Source organism: Trichosurus vulpecula, chromosome 9 (genome assembly GCF_011100635.1).
Source record: "Trichosurus vulpecula isolate mTriVul1 chromosome 9, mTriVul1.pri, whole genome shotgun sequence".
Lineage (NCBI taxonomy): Eukaryota > Metazoa > Chordata > Mammalia > Diprotodontia > Phalangeridae > Trichosurus > Trichosurus vulpecula.
In genome coordinates this window covers 156,721,475-156,744,475 of record NC_050581.1, presented here as the reverse complement: position 1 = coordinate 156,744,475, position 23,001 = coordinate 156,721,475, and the positions used below count along the sequence as shown (strand labels likewise).

General features: G+C 36.2%; 1 protein-coding gene and 1 non-coding gene across 3 annotated transcripts in view; both read left to right on the top strand.

Moving 5' to 3' along the window:
* GRM7 (glutamate metabotropic receptor 7) overlaps nucleotides 1-23,001 on the top strand; it is a 1,033,386-nt gene that overhangs the window by 739,204 nt on the left and 271,181 nt on the right. The gene's annotated exons all lie outside the window — the stretch shown is intronic.
* Nucleotides 1,072-1,177, top strand: LOC118832418. The gene has a single exon (XR_005009182.1). It is a non-coding gene; the product is annotated as a U6 spliceosomal RNA (small nuclear RNA).

Below are 23,001 nucleotides of genomic sequence, written 5' to 3'. Positions count from 1 at the left end.
GAAGGTGTCTGGCTCACCATGCTGTGAGTGTTTATAGATGTGTATGCCAGAAACTCTCATAGAATTTGCTTTACTTACTATGGTATGGGGACAGTTGCAGTGGATCTGATAGTAAAGTTAGACTGTAGCATATATGGAAGTGAGCAATGTCTAAAAAGACTAATGAGTCAGGAAAGGTCTGGGTCATGAAGAGATTTGAAGGCCAAACAGATGGGGTTTTTGTTTGTTTGTTTTTAATCTTAGAGGCAAAACAGGTAGCCACTAGACTCTGGGTAGGTAGGTAGGAACACGGTAAGACCTATTCTTTAGGAAATTGTAGAAGAGGTGGAGCATAGATTGGTTTGGGGAGAAATCTGAAGCATGGAAAGCAACTAGGAGGCTGTTCGGAATAATCTAATTGAGATGTGATGGGAGCCTGAGCTACATGTAAATGGAGTAATCAAGAGATGTGGAGATAAGAATGACAAGATTTGTCAATTGACTGGATATTGGAGTAAGAGTAGAGAGTAGAGGATGATACTGAGACTTTAAATCCAGGTGTCTTAAAGGTTGGTGGCACCCTTGATGCTAATAGAAAGCTTCATAAGAAGGAGAGATGGTAAGGAAATAGAAAATTAGTTCTGGTTTTATGTTGAATTTAGGATACTTATAGATCATCCAGTTACAAAATAATCAGTGACAGTTGATAATGTTTGATTAGTGCTCCAGAGAAAGAGGGCTGGATATATAAGACTGAGAGTCATCTGCATAAAGATGATCAGCTAACACATAAGGCCTGATGAGATCACCAACTGAGCAAATAGAAAGGCAAAAGAGAAGAGGGCCCATGAAAGAGTCTTGGGTTATAATCAGAATTAGTGGGTATTATATGGATGACGGCCCAGTGAAGAATACTGAGTGGAATAGGTCAGGCAAGTAGGAAGACCAAGAGAAAGCTGATAGGAAAATTAGAGAGGGGAATTTATCTAGAAGGAAAGAAAGGGTTCTCAACAGAGTCAAATGCTGCAGAGAAGCCTAGAGGTATGAGGACTGAGAAAAACCCACCAGATTTGGCAATTAAAAGATCATTAGGTACTCATGTCAGTGGTACATGTACTAAAATCAGAAAGACACAGAGAAGATTAGCATAATCCCTGAACAAAGGTGACATGCAAATCATGAAGAGTTCCATATTTTTATAGTTAGCCTTAAGCAAAGCAAAACAAACTCTAAGGATGTGAAGAAATGTTTTATTCCCTTTGTGTAGTGACAAAGAATGGGCATCTGAAGGGGTACCCATCACTCGGGGAATGGCTGAACAAATTATGGTATAAAAATGTGATAGAATACTAATGTGCTGTAAAAAGAAATAATGAAGGTGACAGTTTCAAAGAAACCTGGGGAAACTTATATGAACTGATACAGAGTAAAATAAACAGGACCAGGAGAACAATTTACATAATGCAGACAATATGGTAAAGATGAACAACTTTGAAAGAATTAGGAACCCTGATCAGCATAAAAAACAATCCTGATTCCAGAGGACACATGCTGAAACCTCTTACCCATAGTGCTGAATGAGACATTTCTTTTTGGATGTGACCAATGGGAGGAAAATTGTTTTCCTTGACTACACACATTTATTACAGTGATTTTGTTTTTCTTTTGTTCCCTATTAGAAGGGTGTGGGTGGGAGGGTTAGAAAGAAGATTTTTGCTTGTTGAAAAAACATACACAGAGAGAGAGAGAGAGAGAGAGAGAGAGAGAGACATTTGTATAATCATTACTAAACTTCGAAAGGATTGCCACAATTGAGTGAAGATGTCAAATTGCAGTGGGTTTAGAAGGTGGAAACCCTAGGTTGAGGTGTCTTTTTCAAAGCATCTAAACAAAAAAGGGAAGAGAGATAAGAGTTCATAAATAGCAAGGATAGTCAGGTCTAATAAAGGATTTTTTTAAGGGATGAGAGAGACTTGGGCATTTTTGTTGGAAACAGGGAAGGAATCTATAGGTAAATAGAAAATGAAGTTTAGAGAGAGAGTGGGGATGAGAATAGGGACAACTTGCTGGAAAACAAAGGAGGAATTGACATAAATTCTGTGTGTATGTGTGGGGGTGTGATCATGGTTGAATAGGAAAGAGAAGGAGATAAGAGGGAGCTCTTGGTGAATGACCTTAATTTTTTCAGTAAAGTATGAGATGAGATCCTTAGTTGAGATGACATGGGAAGGATGTGCTATTAGAAGCTTGAGGAGATATGAGAAGATTTGTGGAGAGAGGGATTGAAAATCAATTGAAAATCAAAAGGACTGCTCTCCTATAGCAAGGGTCTGGTTGATATTAGATAATATACACTTGCAGTGGTCCCAGTCAGCATAGCTTCATAAATATAACAAGGATATCATATGATTCTAAAAATGACACATTATTTACCTTCATTCTGAGTTGGATTTACAAGGCTCTCATATTCTAGGGCTCTCTTATTTCAAACAACAACACAACAACAACAACAAGTGTATGGTTGTTCTTGGGCTTTAACCTCATGCCTTGAATGTCCGTTAGAATAATGGAATGTTCCTTCCAGAGGAAACTTTAGAGATGATTTAGTCTGCCTCCCCCATTTTCCAGGTGAGGGAAGGCAAGAGGGCTATGAGGTTTATGAATTTGCTTAGGTGGCCCATGGCATGAAGAATGATCCAAGTACCTTGGATCTTTCTATTATACCACTCTGATTCTCCTAATATATAAGTAAAACTATTTAAATTTAAAACATAATTTAGAGCAAGATGTTAGTACAGTACTGACAGCATTAAAAAAAATACACAAATGTCACCACATCATCAGGATTTCTGCCTCTGGTGTGTGTTACCTCTACGACCTGCCTGAACCTGCAAATCCTTTCACATGCCTGGATTTCACTTTCTTAATTTATAAAAGGAATTGAGTTAGAGTAGATGGCCTTTGAGCTCCCTTCTACTTCTAGATCCTTCTTCCTTCCAATGCATAATCTAGTTTTGCTTTTTAAAATTATAGCTTGTTTCCCCCCCTGATTTTATGAAACATTTATGTTTATTCAATGCTATATAGTGAATGAAGGATGGGCAGTGTAGTATGGAGGGTAGAGCCCTGAGCTTAGAGCTGGGAAGTCCTGGGAAAGTGGGTAGCCTCTCTGTGCTCTGTACTATAAACTATAAATTGGTGGAGAAGGTCTGACCTGCATCAATGGAGGGAGTTCCCCATACCAGTTAAATCACAGGTCAATTCCCACGGTTCTTTCCTTTCTCATTTGTGGACCTTGGTTTGTTCTTTTATAAACCAGGGTGTTGAACTAGAGCATCCCTAAGGTCCTTTCCTTCTGTGTGACTTCTCCCACCTCCAAAAGAACAGAAGGGCATAAATTCTTACTGACCTGTAGCAAAATGTAGAGAGCTGATAGAACATCTGTATTTCCAACAGCTTTTGAAAAGATTGCAAGCCCTGCATGGCCCTGTAATCGAGGCAGCTAGCGTAGACAGGTCCAGGTACTGAATGGCTGAAAGGACGCAGGACAATGGAATGAGATGTCTGCCGAACAGCAGGATGTGAACTTGCTATTTCTGTCTAGAGTGATAAATAAATGAAAAGGGAAGAATTTCCCTGATGCTGGGGGACACAACAAATTACTTCTGAGCATGTGGCATGAGGCCAGAATAATGAGTCCTAAGTTTTATGTGAAGCTACCTCTCAGGCTACTCGAGGCTCATAAGGAGTGTTAAACTGCTCCTTTAAGAGCTATTATGCCACATAATTTACTCTGGTCTTATTATTGATTTTAATATGACTTTCCTCCCTCTCCTCCTTTACCTCCAACACTGAAACCACTGGGATTCTGTGAATTTCACTTGATTTCTTAATAACTCATGTCACTACTTAGAAGGATCCATGCTTTCAAAGCATCACAATGTCAGTGTGAAGGGGTCTTAGTGGCCATCAATTCCCACCCATATCTGAAAATAAACTTTTCTTCAAGTTACCAAACAAGTATTCATTCAGCCTCTTTTGTAAAACATCTAATGGGAGGAACAATTCCTTCAGAAGGAGCAAATTCCACTGTTGGACAGCTCTAATTATTAGAGGATTTTTTTAAAGGTTTTTACAACTTGCATCCTGTGTCCCTGGGCTTGTCCTTGGGAGCCAAGCAGAACAAGGCCTTCATTGCTGAGTATTCTCTCTACCTCTACAGATTGAAACCCATCCATACATTCTCATCCTTCCCGGTTCTCACCTATGTCTTTAGAACAAACAAACAAACAAAAATAATTCTTTGTAGATAGTGAATGCAAAGTATTAGAAGCTTTCCTTTCAGTCTTTTAATATTTTGTAGATATATTCAGTGGGTCCAACTTTTCACTCTTTAGGAAAATTTATAACCAACCGGATTCCTTTTGTGGTCCATTATAGGATCATAGATTTACGGCTAAAAATTTTTTTAATGTCTATATAGTCATATTCTACTCTTTCTAAAGATGATTATCACCATAGGTTCATAGTCTTAGGATGGGAAAGGGCATTATTATGCACCCAGATGAGTAAAGTTATTTGCTTAAGGTCATAAAGTTTGGATCATAGATTTATGGCTGTAAGGACCTTAGGAACCTTTTAGTTCAACCCCCTTATCTGAAAAATCTGAGATCTAGAGAGGTTAAATGATTTCCCTAGTGTCAGAGGTATGTTTTGAACTCAGATCTCCCTGACTTCCAATCCAGTACTCTATCTACTATACTATTCTATCTATAGGAAGCAGAGTCAGGATTCAGGTACATTTCCTCTGACCTCAAATCCCTTGGGATTTTTTTTTTTTTGTATTTTTTTCTTCTGCTGCAGCATAGTTCCTTTTATGTCCTAGACATTATGTCTCATAACATTTTTTGACAAACCACCCTATATAATATTCTATAGACTATGCCTGCCATGTATTTCTAGTGCCCTTGGGGTTACCTGAATTGTTTTTTTATTCCTTGGAGATTATGGTGTTCCATGATTCATGGCTATAAAGCAGCACCTTGAAAATATTAGTGTTAAAAAGATGAGCTTTTTGTTTCAGGGAATAGCTTGGTAGTGCTGAAAGTGCTATGTAATCTCCCAAGTGTAATATAGCCAGCTCTCCTTCCTCTATTCAATTCTGAGGCCAAATGCCTTCCATTTGCAGTATCTATCCCAGATGCATGTACCAATGGGCTATGTATGTAGTCAATGTGCTGTCCATCTGACTGTATGCCATGATCTGGGCAATATGCATGTTTCATCCATTTGTTTTTTTTTTTTTTTCTCATATGGCTAATCTCTGTTGAGAAACTATGGATCTCCTTGAGGACCACCTGTCATTTGCTGGGATGATATAGTCAGTGCTTTAGCACCCGTCATCTAGTAACATCTGGAGAAACTCCACAACTAGAGAGGACCCATATTCTGTTTCCATTTCACATGGGGTATCAAGGTAGTTCTAGGCAAATCTCCCTGTTTTGTGCTTCACTTGATATTGAGCATCAGAGAATTTTTTGAACAAGCGCAACCTGGTTGCATCAGTCAAGGAAACTTATATTAACTTAATTAGCATGCACATTAGGGACATCTTGTTGGATGGTGGCCTTTAGGACTGCATTTTTCTTTATGGCATTAAATGATTTTTTCATAAACAAAAACCATAAAAAGAAGAAGAAAAAACATTGAGTAATTAACAAATTGGATTTTCAAGTTGATTTTGATTAGTTTGGGATTTTTTTTTAAATCAGATCAGTGATTTCAATCAATATAGACAACTCTCTCTACCTATGACAATTTGTACTTCTTCTGGAAAATTTGAATTTTAATACAGTTGCCTTTTAATAGTTACTGGCTAAATAACTTGCCTAACAATATGCAGTTAGTATGTGTTCCAGCCAGGATTCCAAACTAAGTCTTTCTGAGTCCAGTTCTCTATCCAGTGTGCCACACCATCACAGGAACAGCTCTTAAATATCAATCAGTCAACTAATATTTATTAAGCACCTACAGTGTGGTAGGTTGGGCTAATTGTTAGAGATACAAAGAAATGTCAACACCAATAGCTCTTTTCTCAAGGAGTTCGCAGTCTAATGGAGGAGACAACATCCAGACAACTATATACAAATAAGATACTTTTGGGATAAATTGCAGGTAATCTCAGTGGGAAAGCAATCAGAATATTTTATACTGATCCTGGAGGAAATATGGAGCCACAGGAGTTTAATGAATGATTGTGGGGGGGGTAGTGGCAGGCAGACTTGTGCTTTAGGAAGATCAGTTTGACAGCTGAGCAAAGCATAGACTGGTGTGGACAGAGATTTGTGCTAGGGAGACTGACCAGCAGACTATTGCAGCAATCTAAATGTGAGGTGATGGGGTCTGCATCAGGGTGGTGACAAGAAGGGGATTTATACACCCAGAGAGAAGGTGATATGTACCAGAGATATGAAGGTAGAAATGACAGATCTTGACCACTGATTTAGTATAGGGGAGAAGAGAGAGTGAATGGTCACGGATGACACCAAGTTTATGAGTCTGAAACATGTTAATGCCTCAACAGTGGTAGGGGAGTGAGGAAGAAGGTAGGCTTTTGGTGGGAAAGTTAATGAGTTCAGTCTTGGACATGTTGGGTTTAAGATGTTTATGAGACATCTAGTTCAAGATGTGTTTGAGATTTGAGAGTGGAATTTAGTAGCAAGATTAGAGATGCACGAGTATTTCTGAGGGTTATCTGTATTGGGATGATAGTTGAAACCATAGGAGCTGATGTAATCACCAAGTGAAATACTATAGAGGAAAGGAGAAGAGGGCCCAAGAGACAGAAATAATTGAATTTTAAGGCTCACAAAAATTGGAAGAGTGGTTGAAATTTTGCCTCTAGGTCCAGTAAGTCTTACCTGTGGCAAAATTTCAAGGAAGGATAATCCCCCTTAGCCATAACTACTAAAATCTTTTTATGGCACTCTTCCTCCAATTGTCAATGTTATTTTCTTTTCTTCTAGCTTATTAATTAAGAAATTAGTATTAAAACAAATGCCAGAATGGATTCTTATTTCAACTTCCCAGTCATCCAAACTGAAAGTTCTAAAAATCTTAGGAAATTAACAAGATAAAATCCCTATGGCCACTCTAGTCATAAGCACAGATAGCATCTCTATCATTATTCTCTGTTTAATCAATGTTGAAGCTTTTCCACTAGATGCATGCAATGAGAGTGATTCTTATAATTAAGGAAATTCATCAGTTTCTTGAAAAATGAAGCCCCACTGTGATGTAATGTTTTATAGTAGAAACAAAGCTGGATGGTACAGTGAAAAAATGTGCTAGTTTTGGGTTTAAATCTTGCCTCTGATACTACCTCTGAGGCCTAGGGCTTATCACTTAATCTCCCTGAGCCATTATTATTATTTATTGCTATTATTTTGTCTACACAGGATGTAAGCAAAATGAACATAGTCATGTCTTGCTAGCCACAGACATGCTCATAGAATCATCAATTTAGAACAGGAAGGAAGGAAGGTCATTTAGTTCAATGCCCTCATATGAGGAAATTGAATGAGATGACCTTCCTTCCTCTTTTAAATTAACGATTCTATGAGTATGTCTGTGGCTAGCATGACATGACCATGTTCATTTTGCTTACATTCTGTGTAGACATAATAATAGTAATAAATAATAATAATAATATATTATGTTATAGCACCTACTATATGCTGAGCACTGTGCTAAGTATTTTTAAATATTATTTCATCTTCACACAAACTTGGGGAGGTAGGTGCTATTATCCCCATTTTACACTTGAGGAAACTGAGGCAAACAGAGGTTAAATTACTTGCCCAAGGTCATGTAACTAAGTTCCTAAAGCTGAATTTGAACTCAATTCTTCCTAGTCTAATCAAAGCACTCTATCCAAGGTACCACATAGATTCCTTGCAAACACAGCATTTTTGGTAGCTTCCTTTCTTCTTCCCTCCCCTTTCATACCTCTTCTTTCCCTCCTTTCTCTTCCCTTCTCTTTCCATCTCAGTCTTTCCCCTTTTATCTCTTCCTACCAGTCTTCCTTGTATGAACGTTTCCACATATTTGAGATTTTTGTCATATTTGAATATATTATTCAACATTTAGCTGATTGTTCTTTTTACTAAAAATGTATTTCCCATTTCATTTCTTTGGTATTGGTGACCATTTTTTTCTTATTTAAAAGATTCCTCTTTTTGCAGAGTCCTGGTATCATGTAATGGAAAGAAATGGAAGTGGAGAGAGGGTTTCAGAAATCCGGATTCTATCCTAACTCTTTCATTAACTGTGATATTGCAGTAACTCATCCCTTGTGGTATAGTAGTGGATAAAATGCAGGACAGCATCAGGCAAGCCTGGGTTAAAATGTAGCCTCTGTCCCTTAGTTACCATGGACAGGTCACTGCAACTCTCTTTGAACAGTTTTCTTACCTAAAAAATGGAAATAAAAATAAACATACATCTAATACCTACCTCACAGGGTTGTTATGAGGCTTCAAGGAGTTACTGAGTTTGTTCTTTGCAAACTTTAAAGGGCTTTAAATTCCACTTGTAGTCATCATCATCATTACATCATCTGTAAAGGAATAGGTTGGTTAGTTAATTTTGCGGATTCCTTGCATTTAAAAAAAATGCTTTTTTTTTAATTTAGAGAAATATATTTCCCCTCCATCTCACCCCATCTCATTTTTGAGAGAAAAATAGGTTCTTTTTAACAGAGGTATGTAGTCAAAGAAAATAAGTTATTTCATTACCCTTGCCTCTCCCCCACAACTGGCTTATTCTATAGCCTGAATATCTATATCCTGAAAATCTCCATTATGAGATAGATAGCGTGTTTCATCAGATGGTCAGTGAATTGATCACAGTCCTTAGAGTAAAACTCATCTGAAAATGCTTTGGCAAGGTTGCTGTTATTTAGCTTTTTTTCCTGCTCTGGTGTAGATTTCTATTGCATACTTCAGCAATTGTTTTTTTTTTACCCAGAATATTTCTCTCACAACTAAGCTCAGGTCTTGGTGCCACACTAGAACCTCACTAGAATGTCTGAGGCTCTAGTAGACTAAGGCTGGATTTAGAAGGTATTGGTTAAGGAAGGGCTGGTCTCAGGCTTTGTTTGTCTCAGACAGACAGGGCTGAGTTGGACTAAGGCCTCTTGGAACTCAACAAAGTCATTCCTCCCAAGCATAGCTCAGCAACAGACATAGAGAAAGTTCTGCTGGACTAGACATGGGCACTCCTGAACTCTGGCAGGGAGTCCCACCTATATTCAACTCCCTGCACTGAGTTCTAGACTTACCCTAGCTTGTTTGTCCCAGAATTTCCTTAGGACACCAAAGGTCCTTCTGTGGATTCCTCATGTGGATAAGGGAGTCTGATGGTGATTCATTCTTTACCTATTAGGATTATCCATCTGTACACTGCAGTGGGTGGTGTAGGATCAGAGATCCTCCATGTTCTGATATCCTGTCATCTTTCTTTCAGAGTTCATTCTTATAGGTCACCTCAATTAGTGTCAAACCTAGCTAACTCTCTGTTGAAAACTCTACAAGGACAGATGGCTGGTCAGTTGCATCTCTGACACTAAACTTCCTGGGACTCTCAAACCTAGTTTTTCTGTATTACAACATGAAATGTCATCTCCTGAGGAAATGTCATATTAAAAAAATAATCTACCAATGATGGAAAGGCATTAAAATCTTCTCCTCCAAGGAATGATGACAAGGGAGTATTCTTCAGAAGAATGTGTTAGTGATATTTCAATAGGAAATTCTGTTCTTGCCATCATGTTCTCTAGGTGGATAATACTGACAGCGAGTGGAATAATTTATTCATATGGATTTATTTTGATTTGATTAACCATAGGTCCAACCTTTTAAGAAGTTTGGCTTCATTATCAGAGAGTATTTAGGAAATTTCCAACATGGTGCCTATGCTCTTTGGTTGGGAAATAGTTTTATTTAGGAATCAGTGTAACAGACAGAAGATTCAGCTAGGAGGGAGGAGTCCTGGATTCCAATTCTGGCTCTGCTATTAACTCATTGTGTAATTTTGATGAAGTCATTTTAAGATTGTTTCTTTCCTTGTAAAATCATGCACTGGAGTTGATAGTTTCTAACATCCATTTCTGGTTCTAATATTCTGATTCTATCCATTCTGAACCAATACCTGACCAGAAATTCATGTCAAACTTTATCCTAAAAGTCATTCCTCTGAGGTGATATGTTTTTTATCATTGTTGAGAGACTCTTCTCTGCTTTGGCCAAACAAAATTTTAGCACTACTGGTACATTATCCCCAGAGGAAGCATAATTGAAACTGAGATAGATAAATGGAATTGGCAGTCATGTTTGTCTTCTGTGTGACTGCAAAGTATAAATTTGCCTGCACATTCTTCTCCCACATACTTTATTAGAGTGACTGCCCTGATGGTCTCTGTGGGACCAAGGACTTGAACCAGGTATTTAACACTCCAGTCTCCAATTCCACAAGAAGTTGCCAATGTAGACATTGCTCTGGATAAATTTAGATGACATTCTTTTCATCCCTGTTCCACAAATTATGAGATTCAATGCTGAGATTACAGGGGGCTGACCTGCTCTTTTGTGCAATGTGGGAGGTTTCACTGATACTAAAAATAAATATAGGCCTTTGTTCTTTTAACTACTTTCTTAAAAAATGTTTGTTACTGACTTCAACATCATAGGAACATAGGGAGGTAGACAGAGAAATAACTCCCCATCTTTATTGTTATTTGGCCTGAACCTGTGATTTCTATGATATAGGGAGCTCCCAGGGAAGAATATCCTCTCACCATGGAAAACAGCATTGTCTGATATTTACAGCCCCAGAGAATTGTCTCTCTCTAAGATCACAGGGAAATAAATCCACCTTTCTCATGATAAATTTAAGCCTTACATAAAGTGACTTTTCCAAGGTTATTATGAACTAATTGGAGATCAGGGACTGGAACCCAGGTTTTCAGACTGTTCATCCAGTCTTCTGCTTCATCAATTTGGACATGCCTAAGTGGCAACTAACTAATGCAGTTTTATTTCAAGCATAGACATATTCTTATGTCCACCCAGACAGAAAGTCCGCAAATGAATTAGTCTGGTGGTAGCTGTACAACGATGAGTGAAAAACCTATATGGAAGTGTGAAATCCTTCTCCAGTAGTCAGTGAATTCTTGGTGTAGTTGGTTCTTATATCAAGGATTTCTATTTTGATCAATGCATATGATCCCAATCTATCTATAATAGTAGATCTTAGACATTTGCTCAAAACTAAGAAAAGTTAACTAGCTTGTTCATGTTAACACAACTAATTGAACTATGAAGGTTGAAATTGGAACCCATGTCTTCTAGAAATGACATCACACTGCCCCAGTGCTTTAATTTAAGTTAAAAACAAAGATTCTTAAGGAAGAAAGGAAAAAAAAATCTTCAGTGGAAAAATGGAAATGTTGAGATGGGAATGTGGGGGAGCAGGAGAAGGATTTCCTCCTTTTATGCTCTTTAATTTGAATTTTCATTAGGTTCCCAGTATCACTACTCCCAGTTTAGTTTTTATATGGCTTTAATTCACACTGTCTTTTTTGAGCTTCACACGTACACTTTGTGGCAGGTAGGAAAGTAATCATTATCCATGTCTGTATCAGTATCTTTCACAGTCCAGAAAAAGGAGGCTCAGAGTGATTTTTATTTGTCAAAGATCACAAAGTTAGGAAGCAACAGAACCAGTATTTGAACCCAGATCTTTTCTCTTCAAACTGTAATGCTTTTGCCACTATGCTATATAGGAAGGTAAAGATGCCATGGGTATTTCTTTTAAAAAAGACAATATTCTTTCTTTGAGATAACAAAAGACTAGGAGAACTCTACATTTGCTTGTGATCTCCTCGGGAATCAAACTAGGCCAAATTCAGTCCTTTAGCTTTTTAATAAGCCAAGCAAGTACTTAAGAATGAAGCCATACAAATCAGTTACCCACCATTTGGCATTTTTCTGCTGTTGCTGCTGCCTTTTTAGCTTAGTCATTTTTACCCAATGCATTATCTTTTAATCACATACAACTGAGTATATCCATCAGTTAGTAGAGTATTAGATGCATCCCTATGTCTCTGGTACTAATACAGTGTATTAAAGATGATTATTCTTCTGTGTTAGCAGGGATTGGGAACGTGGGCATGTTTGTCATTGTTGTTAAATCCTCTGAAGTCAATTGCTAATTATAAGAGCTTGTAACTTTAGGGACTTCGCTGATGCATCCAATTGAACTGTCAGCTTTTTCAGGCTAGAATGGATATATAAAGAAGCTCTATCCTAATTGCTTTAATTAATGAATGCAGAGATAAGGCAGCAAATAGAGAGAAATGCTGCAATAGAGTTACAGTATGATGGCAGGAGCTAAGTACAATATTGGGTGGAACCTGCTTTTCATAGTCATCTGCAAAATTCATCAGGAAAAACCTAGGAGGCATCTCCTATGCACATCTCCTGTGCTGAACTCAGTGAGGGATACAACCAAAGTTTAAAAAGAAAACAAGAGAATATACTTTATAAACCACAGAGCATCCTATAAATGCTCCTATTGAGTTCCTTGAGATCCCCAATCTCAAGCAGTAATACTGTGTATGTGTGTATATGTATGTTATAGAAATTACGTATTTGGATTGGATCCTAGGTTTACATATGGAAGGTTCTAGTCCAACCCCTTCATTCTATAGATAAGCAAAATGATACCAAAGAGGATAAGTGGCTTGCCTGAGGTCACAGAGAAAGGCAGTATTTGAACTCAAGTTCATGGACTCTAGAATCAGTATACTTTATTTTTTCAAAATACTTTTTTCCAAGAATAAATATCTATTTTCTCTTCTTATCACCTCATTCCACTTAAAAATGTTAGAAACTCATTTAAAATATGCATCACCAAGCAAAACAAATTCACACATTAGCCATATCCATGCACCCTCCGAGTTCTCATCTCTCTGTCCAGAAGTGGGTAGCATGCTTCATCATTACTACTCTAGAATCATAGTTGCTGATTATATTGATCAGAGTTTTTAAGTCTCTTAAAAGTTTCTGTCTTTAACAAGTTGGTATTGTATGCATCATTTTTCTGGTTCTACTTACTTTACTATGCATCAGTTCATATAAGTCTTTCTAAGCATCTCTGAGATCATTTCTTCAACATTTTTGATAAAACACAGTATTATTCCATTACATTCATATATTATAATTTCCTTAGCCATTTCCTAATTGATGGGGAGCAATGCCCCCTTGGTTTTCAGTTATTTGCCTTTACAAAAATATTTTTTTGGTAAATATGGATGTTTTTCCCTCTTATTTTGAACTTTTTGGTGATATAAGCCTACTAGTGCTATTGCTGGGTCAAAGAGCACACACATTTTAGTAACACTCACAATAATTCTAAATTTCTTTCCAGAAAGGCGGGGCCAATTGGCAGCTCTGTCCATTAATGGGCTTGTTTTCCTGAAGCCCTTCTAAGTCTGGCATTTTACTCTCCTGTCAGCTTTGCCAGCCTGGTGGTATGAGATGCTTTATTTAGTGTTTTTTAGTATTCTTTTCCCATACAGTTTTTGATAGATTGGGTGTCTTCCTTAGAAAACTGCCTGTTAATATCCTTTTACTATTCATCTGCTGGGGCAATGCTCTCTGTACCTTCTTCCCACGCCCAAAAGATTTTGATACCTTTTTTTTATATCACCTTAATTTCCCAACATATCCCTTCCTTTCTGCCACCGAGAGAACCATCCTTTATAACAAAGAATTTTAAAAAGCAATATTTTTTTTAAAGCAGGAAGAGAGGTTCATTCTAATGTCTCTTTTTCAGGGCCAAGCTTGGTCATTGTAATTACACACCGATCAGCTCTGATTTCTGTTGTTGTTCTGCCCGGTTATATTGTTGTAGACATCTGATATATCATTTTCTTGGTTTACGTAAGTAGTGAAACTTCACTGATAGTCAAGAAGTACATGGACAGTGAAATTCAAGATTGGGACAGTATATGAGGGCCCTAGTGGGAAGTCCAGACAATGAAGGAAATCTGAGTTGAAAGAAAAGAGGGCTTAACCTGGACCTGGGAGAAAGTGATGAGGAAACTGCTATCTCGAATATATAAAAGGGGCAGGGGAAGGAGATTTGGGCCTTTAGGAAGTCTAAAGTTCAATAAAAGTACATTCTCTATTTCTTTGCTCTGCCCCCTTAAAAACACACATGCACACAAAGGACCATTCCTCTATTCAGGAGTTTGTGGTTTTAAAAATAAAATTAAATGCTAAATAAACATGAGAAGGAGTAAGGAGTTAGGGAAATAAGGATAGGAATTAATACTCATTTCTGTAGCACTTTAAAGATTATAAGTACTTACCCCTATCAGAAATGAAGTGAGTAGAACTAGGTTTAGTATCATACCATTTCACAGATAAGGAAGCTGACTCTCAAAGAAATAAAAAGGACTTCATGATGGTGACTTTACTAAGTCCTTGAATTAAGATTTGAACCCTGGTATCCCAATTCTAATTTCAATGATCTTTAAACTACTCTAGGAGTCCTGTTGTTTATAAAGCATGGGTGGATGGATGGTAATTTGTTTTTAATGTTTGTTAAGGCCAGAGTAGAAATCAAGCCATAAGCTTCCAAGGAAGCTGTGGCTCATCTCCAGAGACTTAGCAGGCTAAAGAGTCATTGGGGATGTCTCTCTCTGATAAGGTAGGAGAACTCATTAAGGACAATTAGTTTAGTAGCAGGTATAAGGCAATTCAGGAACTGTTTTAAGGCAAACTTCTGAGCCAGAGTCCATTTGTTTCTGTTAGTTTCACAGCCTCAGGACAGAATAGTCAAACCAAGATGAGTTACTTGGTAACCACATCTGCTGCTTTTGGTGAAGTCTTGGGCACGAATTTCTTGTTAATTCCTGATAGAAGATTCCTTTGACTTGCTCTGCTTTCTTTCTTTTCTTTTTTTTAAGTTCTATAGGTTCATGTTTTTTTTAAATTATACCACAGAAATTTCCTGATATATTTCCTTTCTACTTTTGAACCTTCCAATGTAAAAAAAAAAGAAGTTATTGAGCCAAATTGATAATAAAAACAGTACCATACTACATTATGGTACCTACAGACTATCATTTTTCCATTTAGAGAAGTGAAGCGTGTTTAACTATTTACAGTTTGGAGTTAAGATTGGGATTTTTTCTGAGTTCAACTGCCTTTTAGTTATGTATGTATGTATGTGTGCATATATATATATATATATATATATGTATATATAGATATGTACACACACATATATATATGTGTTTCTGTTTCTACTTACATACTTGTTATCTTTTTTAACTTCCATCATATCTCTGGCTAACTCACATTTGTTGTTTCTTATGACACAATAACATTTTACTGCATTAATTTCCCAATTGATGTGAATCTACATTTTTCCCATTTTGGGGGGATAACACACAAATTAAACTATGAATATTTTGGTGTACATCGTATATGTGTATACATATGCATATATAAAATATCTATACATGAACATATACATATCCACATATATGTATACATGCATCTATTATGAACTTCATAGATATGTAACATTAATACACATTCATTCATAAATAAGTATATTTTTCCAAACTATTCTCCTGAATGATTAGCCAATATCCAATACTTCCAACAGTGTGCTGGTGTGCCAGTTTTATCACAGCACCTCCAACACTATTTCTGCCCTTTATAATCATTGCTCACTATGTTTTGTTGTTGTTGTTTTGGGGTTTTATGTTTGTATTTTCTTCCTGGGATTTACTCCCTTAATCTCTTTTCCTCTACTCTCTCTCTTTACCTAGGAGATATCACATTTACTTGTAGAACTTCACACTACCTTTATTTTGAATATTTATGATTTTCTTTTTATTTAATTAATTTGTTAATTAGGATTTCACCCACATATGGCTTCTAAGCAAAATGCTTTTTTAAGCTATAATTTACCATATAAATAGAACACACCATTATCATTATTAGAACTTAATTGCATGTGATTATGTTGCATATACCTTGTTTTGACTGATAGCTTATCTGGTCTGTATACTAATGGAATCTATGATGGTAGCATTACTTAGAATTTATGAACTCGTTTAAGCCAGATTGATTTATTTTCATTTCTTTGTGTAAAAGTATTCTTCTAATATTCTCTTCTCCAGATTAGTCATACAAGAACAACAAATATGAGAAAAAATATTCAGAAATTCACTAGAATATTGGGGGAATAACAATAGTAGAATGCCCTAATTTGCACAGTGTGTTATGGAAGCTGAGAAAGCTTGTATGATCTTGGGCTGTGTACATTGTGGAATCAGTCTTCTGATGGTAAAACTCTCCAAGCATAACTATGTCCATCCTTGGATAACTCACATGCTTTCTTTTGTTGACCCCATCTTCACAGTTTTTATTTGCTTGTTTTGTTTTGTTTTTCTTGGCTTGGTAAGAGCAATCAGACCTTGCACTACCTTGGGATAGCATTCAGGAATCAAGGATAAAATCCACACCATGAAGAAATGTAATAGTTATTGTTGTCTTTATTTAGTGGGTGTTCCATATTTGTATTCATATTTTAATCAACAGTTTATGAGTTTGCCTTTTCAAACAACTATATATTAACTTAAGGGCAGTATAATTCAACAGGTCTCCATCTTGTCCTCAATGCAATTGTAAATTCATTTTCATCAATCAAATATTTATTGTAATTTAAAAAATCTTTGTATCACTAACCTTCTACTCTTATTCCACCTTCCTTTTTTTGGGGGGGGGAGTTGCATAAATATTTTATCCCCCTTATGCCTATAACTAATAATAGCTTATAATAGGTTAATATTTGTATAGCATTTATTATGTGCCAGGAGCTATGCTAAGTGCTTTATAATTATTAACTCATTTAATCCTCACAACAACTCTGGAAGGTAGGTTATATGATTATCCCTTTTTTACAAATGAGGAAATTGAGGCAAACAGAAGTTAAATGAATTGCTTAGAGTGACACATCTAGTAAATGCCTGAGGCCTTATTTGAATTCAGATCTTCCTGACTCCAGGCCCAGTGCAACAGTGTTTTGCTGTTCATATCTAACATTTCATGAAATGTTACTGATTTTTGTCCTTGTTTTTTATATTAGCTTCATTTCTAATCTTTCCTTACCCATGGAAGAAAGAAAATCCCTTGTATGAAAGGATAAAAGAAAGAGTGAAGGAGGGGGAAAATCAGCCAAATTTAACAAGACATCAACTAAATCTGACATCATAGACCACACTCAACATGCATTGTCCTTCACATAGGAGGGAGTCAAGTACTTTTTTCATATCTCCTCCAAATGTAATCTTATCCATTATAATGACCTTGCACAACATAATTATAGTGTTCAATTTAATTGTTTTGTTGTTATTTCTATTTACTTTGCTGTGATCATTATATATTAAATACTACTTGACTTCTTCTTACTTCACTGTATCTATTCATATATTCTTCCTATGCTTTTCTTAATTCTTTATTTCATCATTTTTATGATATATTAACATTCTATTGCATTCATGTTCCAAAATGTATTTATCTATTCCCCAGTTGATAGCCATCTAGTTTGCTTCCAGCTTTTGATGGCTGTAAGAAGTATTGCTATTTTGGTATATGTGAGACCTTGACTTCCTTACGATATTTGACTACAATGGGATCTTGTATCAACAAATATGGGCATTTTAGTGACTTTTAAAAATTAATAATTCCAAATTGCTTTCTTAAGATGTCTGCACAAAATCTCAGCTCCCCCGATAGCGTGTTAGTGTGTCTGTCTTTCTACAACACCCAAAACACTGCTTGCCCCTATAATGTCATCTTTGCCAGTTTACTGTAAGTGGGATGAAACTTCAGAGTTGTTTTCATTCATCAAACAATTTTTTAAGTGCCTACTGTAAAGGTGTGTTAGACTCTGGGGATAAAAAAAAATCACACAGCTCTGTTTTCTAGGAAGTTACAATCCAATGAAAAGACAAACAACTTTCTTATGAGAATCACATCATGAGACTTTCTCAGGTAACTTGGTGAAAGAAAAGGCAGTCATTTATATGTGTGGTATTTCACTAATCTATCAGTCTAAGTAAACCTATCTAAACATGAAATGAGTTAATTTCTCCTTATATGATCTGAATGTACTCGGTGGGTATCTACCTCTTTTCAGTGTGCTCAGAAATCAATTTAATGATCCATTCTTGAATTATATCAAGTTTTAGCAGTCAGCACATTAATTTATAGTTTCCAAAATCAACTTTTTTTTTTCTCCTTTGAGAAAATATGTTACTATGTGTTGTTTCTATGCTTTTGGCACCTTTACCATTCTTCATGGACTATCAAAAATTACCAATAGTCCCGTGATCACCACTAGAGATCTCTCAGTAACATGGTATAAAATTCATCCAAAAGCTTTTTTTTTTTTTACTTAGAATTCAATTCTTGCTTAACTCCTTCAGTAATTATCTAATTATACAAGTTTTTCTTATGGAAAATGCATAATAGAACTTGAGTATTTTTTATTGCTGTCTTCTCTAAGCATCATACCATTTTTGTAAAGCAATTTCCCTATTCTTTCCTGAGTTTTCTTGTTTTGATATTTTATCTTATTGTTTTTTTGCTTTTTGTTTTATACATCTTATTTATTTTCAAATTTATTGATTTACCTGCTCCTCTCCAACAGTTATCTCTTGTAAAAATTATTAAGAAAAGGGAAAAAATAGCAGTTCAGCAAAGCTATCCATCAAAATAGTCAGGTATGGTCACAGTTTTAAAAGCTGTTTTTATTGTTCTTAATGGATTTCACAGCCCCCAATTCAAGTTCTGTTTTAAATCTCCTCAGTACTCTTCTTACAGCATCATTCATTCTTTCATCCTTATCTTCTCTTTTGTATTTCACCCTCCCTCTTTTGTACATTACTTTTAAAAATCTGAGCTCATTGGAGAGCAACCTGTGTGGTCACATTTGTTTCTCTGGGTGACTCAGTTTTCTATCTATATTGTCAGAATGTTGCTTTTTAGAACATCATATCCTTCTTGAACTCTATTTCTATTTAAAGCCTAATTCAGAGTGCTTAATATAATAAGGTTGTAGGGTAAAGAAATACTGACAATGTGCTGCCATCATCTGTCATCACCTTGCTATTACCATAATTGACATGTGAAGCATGGATGTAATCATAGTTGATTCTATTCTCCTTTATTTTCTTTTTATGGTACCTGTTATAATTATATGCTCATAGGTTTCTCTACTGGTCAATGAAAGTTCTACACTGTGACCTTTCTGTCATTAAGATTAAGGGGAATCCTATTGTCAAATGTGTTAACATTTATCAAAAATGTCAACTTTTATCTACTCAGCTACTATTCACCTGAGATCATTGTCCCCAAGGACATAACCATCTTATGTAAAAGTAGTATCAAACTATTTGGAGGAGGTTCTGGGAATTATTTTTTCACATCTATTTTGATTTTCTCTATGTCTTCCCAGACACATCACAAATAACTTTTAATGAAGCTCAGCTGGAGTTTCTAAATGAGAATAAAGTTCTTAGTTTTGACAAAAGAGAACGAGAATGACAAAAATGAAAGACTTCTTAGGATAGATTCTGAAAAATAAATCTATATTATCTTAATGCTCTTTCATGAAAGCTTCCTAAGAAATAAGGTGTTCTTACTTTTACATTCAACAAGAAGTCAGTAAGCACTTACAATATACTGGATACTGCCAGTTGCTAAGTAAGATTTAAAAAAAATAGGTAATGAGGTATGGTTGTAGTGACAATGGTTGTAGTATGGTTAGAAGGTTTATTACGGTAGTAGAATTGATGGGTCTTGTTCACTCATTGGCTAAGGCAGGTGATAGAAAGAGAAGATTTGAAGAAAACCACATGTTTGTGAACATGGGGAAATGTGTGAATGGTGGTGCCACTGAAAAAATACAGTGACCTAGAGAGGATCATTTTTCTTTTGAGAAATGTAATAAGTGTGATCTTAAACAGGTTGAGTTTGAGTTGCTGATGGGGCCTCACAATAAAGATGTTCTACAGGACTTCGGAAATATGGGTCATAAAGGAACCAAGTATTAGTGATACAGATATGTATTATCTCTACTTTAGAGAGGGGATGATCAAAGCTATGAGAATGGAAGAGATTGTCTAGGACAAGGGTTCTTCATCCTTTTTGTCCTATGGACTCCCTTAGAAGTCCTAAGGACTCCATAGAAGCCTATGGAACCCTTATTAGAATCACATTTTTAAATGCTTAAAATGAAATACACAGCATTACAAAAGAAACAATTATACTGAAATAGTTATTTTTAAAAAAGATGATGGATGGATACCAGGTTAAGACTATCTAGTTTAGGAGGGAGAGAGAGAGAGAGAAAGAGAGAGAGAGAGCAAAGAGAGAAATGGGCAGCCCTCAGAACCGGAGAGAATATTCACTTTAAGGGTATTAAGATAGAAAGAATGTGATAGAGAAACATAAGTAACCATTGGAAAGGTAGATATAGGATCAGGAAACTGTAGTGAATCAGAATCAAAGGGAGAGGAACTAAGTAGAAGGAAGGAGAAAGAGGAAGTCCTAAATGATATAGCAAGATTGGGCAGGATGAAAAATGGGGGGCAAAGGCCACTGGATTGAGTGAGCTCGTGACTTATTAGTGTCCAGTATGTCTGTGTCTATAGTAGGATTGAGTAAATGGTTGTTGGAATTGAGACAGCTGAGGAAGATACATACTGGATATCCTAGAGTCATAACAAATTAATAGTGAAGTCTTGGCAGATGATGGCAGGTGATAGGATTGAGAAGAATACTATTCCAGATATTATACCCCTTGAGGATATTGGGGAAAATTACCTGATCTTAGTTCATGATATTGGACTGGAAGGTTGCTAAGGTCACTTTTTTATTAGTCCATCTGAGTATTCTAAAGTTTCAAGTTTCTAGCAGAGAAAATAACCAAAGTACTCACTGATGAAATGTTAAGCATAATGATGTATTGAACAAAGCAAAAATGACACAAATTAGGAACATGAGTAGTAGAAGCCAAGAATTCATCCTAGATCCCAGAATTAATCTTGGGAGTTAGATTTATTTAATTTGTTGCATTTTTATCTTTAGCACTTAGTGCCAGGCATATTATAAATGCTTAAAAATACTTGATGATTTATAGATTGAATGGGAAATTCAGTTGCTTACCTCGGCAGTGACCATTTTCATTGTTCAGGGGGAAAAAATCAGAGCTGAGCAACTCAACACCCTTTTATCTAATGTGTTGATCAATACCACCCTCTTTCCTACACACTCTCATACATACATACATAGGAGTAAACCAAATCTTCCCCCCACACACTTATATTATTCCTTATTTCGGTAAGTTCCAGCCATTGGGAACAAAATAGCCTTTGCCAAGACTAATATTTGGAAACTTCCTATTTTTCCCCTCATAGCAGATTGTGCAGCTTTCTCCTAATGCCCACTTACCCCAATGGGGTGATTACATGTCACTCAAATCTTTGAGCACATCCTGAACCTTCCAAGCAGTTTTTTTTTTTCCATTGCATAAGTCATAGGTCATGAAATTATCAATTTCTTGACAAGCTACCATAACTTCCAGTTCTAAGATGCTGAACAAGGTTTGGATTAACACACATCTTTCAATCTTATGGGCTATCTCAAAACTCTGTTAAGACCATCTATGTTCTAGAGCTGAGGGATTATCACATTTATTTCCAGAGCAAAGGCTTATATATCCTTTGGTCTTACAATGCTCTGAACATAGAATCACTATTTCTTTGTTTAGTTTGGCTTTGATGATGACGAAAGCATATGGCATTTCCCAATGGCCTGAACTGAATAAGCTCCGCAGAGATATTTGGTGTCTTTCATTTCTGGTTTGCAGAAGAAATGCCTGCTTTAAGAAACAGGCTACTTATTGATTGATTGATTGATTGATTGATTCATGAAGACTTTCAAGTAGTTTGGGCAGAGGAAAAGAGAATGTGTGCTGGTATTCTTGTTTTAAGTCAAGGATGTGAATAAAATCAATTTTCCCTGAAAAGCAATTCACGTGGAAGTTGAAAATATTGTGCTAAACTAGAAAGGGCATTTGGAAATGCTCCAAGGGTCTAGCACATTGAAAATGAAAAGTGGACCTTATATTTCTAATGTGGTGACCACTGGGGATAGCCATCCTGGAAACTGGGAGAAGGACTGAGTTTCTTCTGGGAATGATGTTTTGTCCTTTACTTTCAGTGATACCAAATATAGATCTGGGGGTTAAGAAATATATCATTACAGTGAAGTCTCAAATACTAATTAAGTGTCTTTCTCATAATGGAAAATCAATTTTAATTGTCCCAAATGGAACTATTGTTTATAGTTACAGATGGCTTCCACGCAGTACCTGGAGAAAATAAATGAGTCTTGGGAGTAGGGAATTATGCTCAGTTCCTTGGAGTATTGCAAGGAAAGCTTTAGAGAATTCAGGCTAAAGAGGCTGTTGCACAGAAAATAGATTACCTGTGAAAGCAGCAAAGTGTTATTTTCCTTTATGACTATACACACAACAATGCCATCACTTTCCTTCTGGGAAACATTTTAACCCTTTGAAGGAGGATAATGAGTTCTTACTGGTAGCTGTCATTCTAAATTCTCACATGGAAATGACAACTCCTTTGAATTTTCTCTTCTCTTCCAAGGAACTTAGTTATATAAAATATTTAATTTTGGATAGAGTAGAGGACACAGTAATTATTAGAATATTGTCATAATCTCTTAGGTTACCCATGCTATCATTCCATATATTGTAAAAGGGAAACTCATATAATTTAACTTTTGGAGTTCTAGGACTTGAATTCCTAATAATCTGTGTTGCCCTGGACAATTCCTTCATCATAGTTGAAAT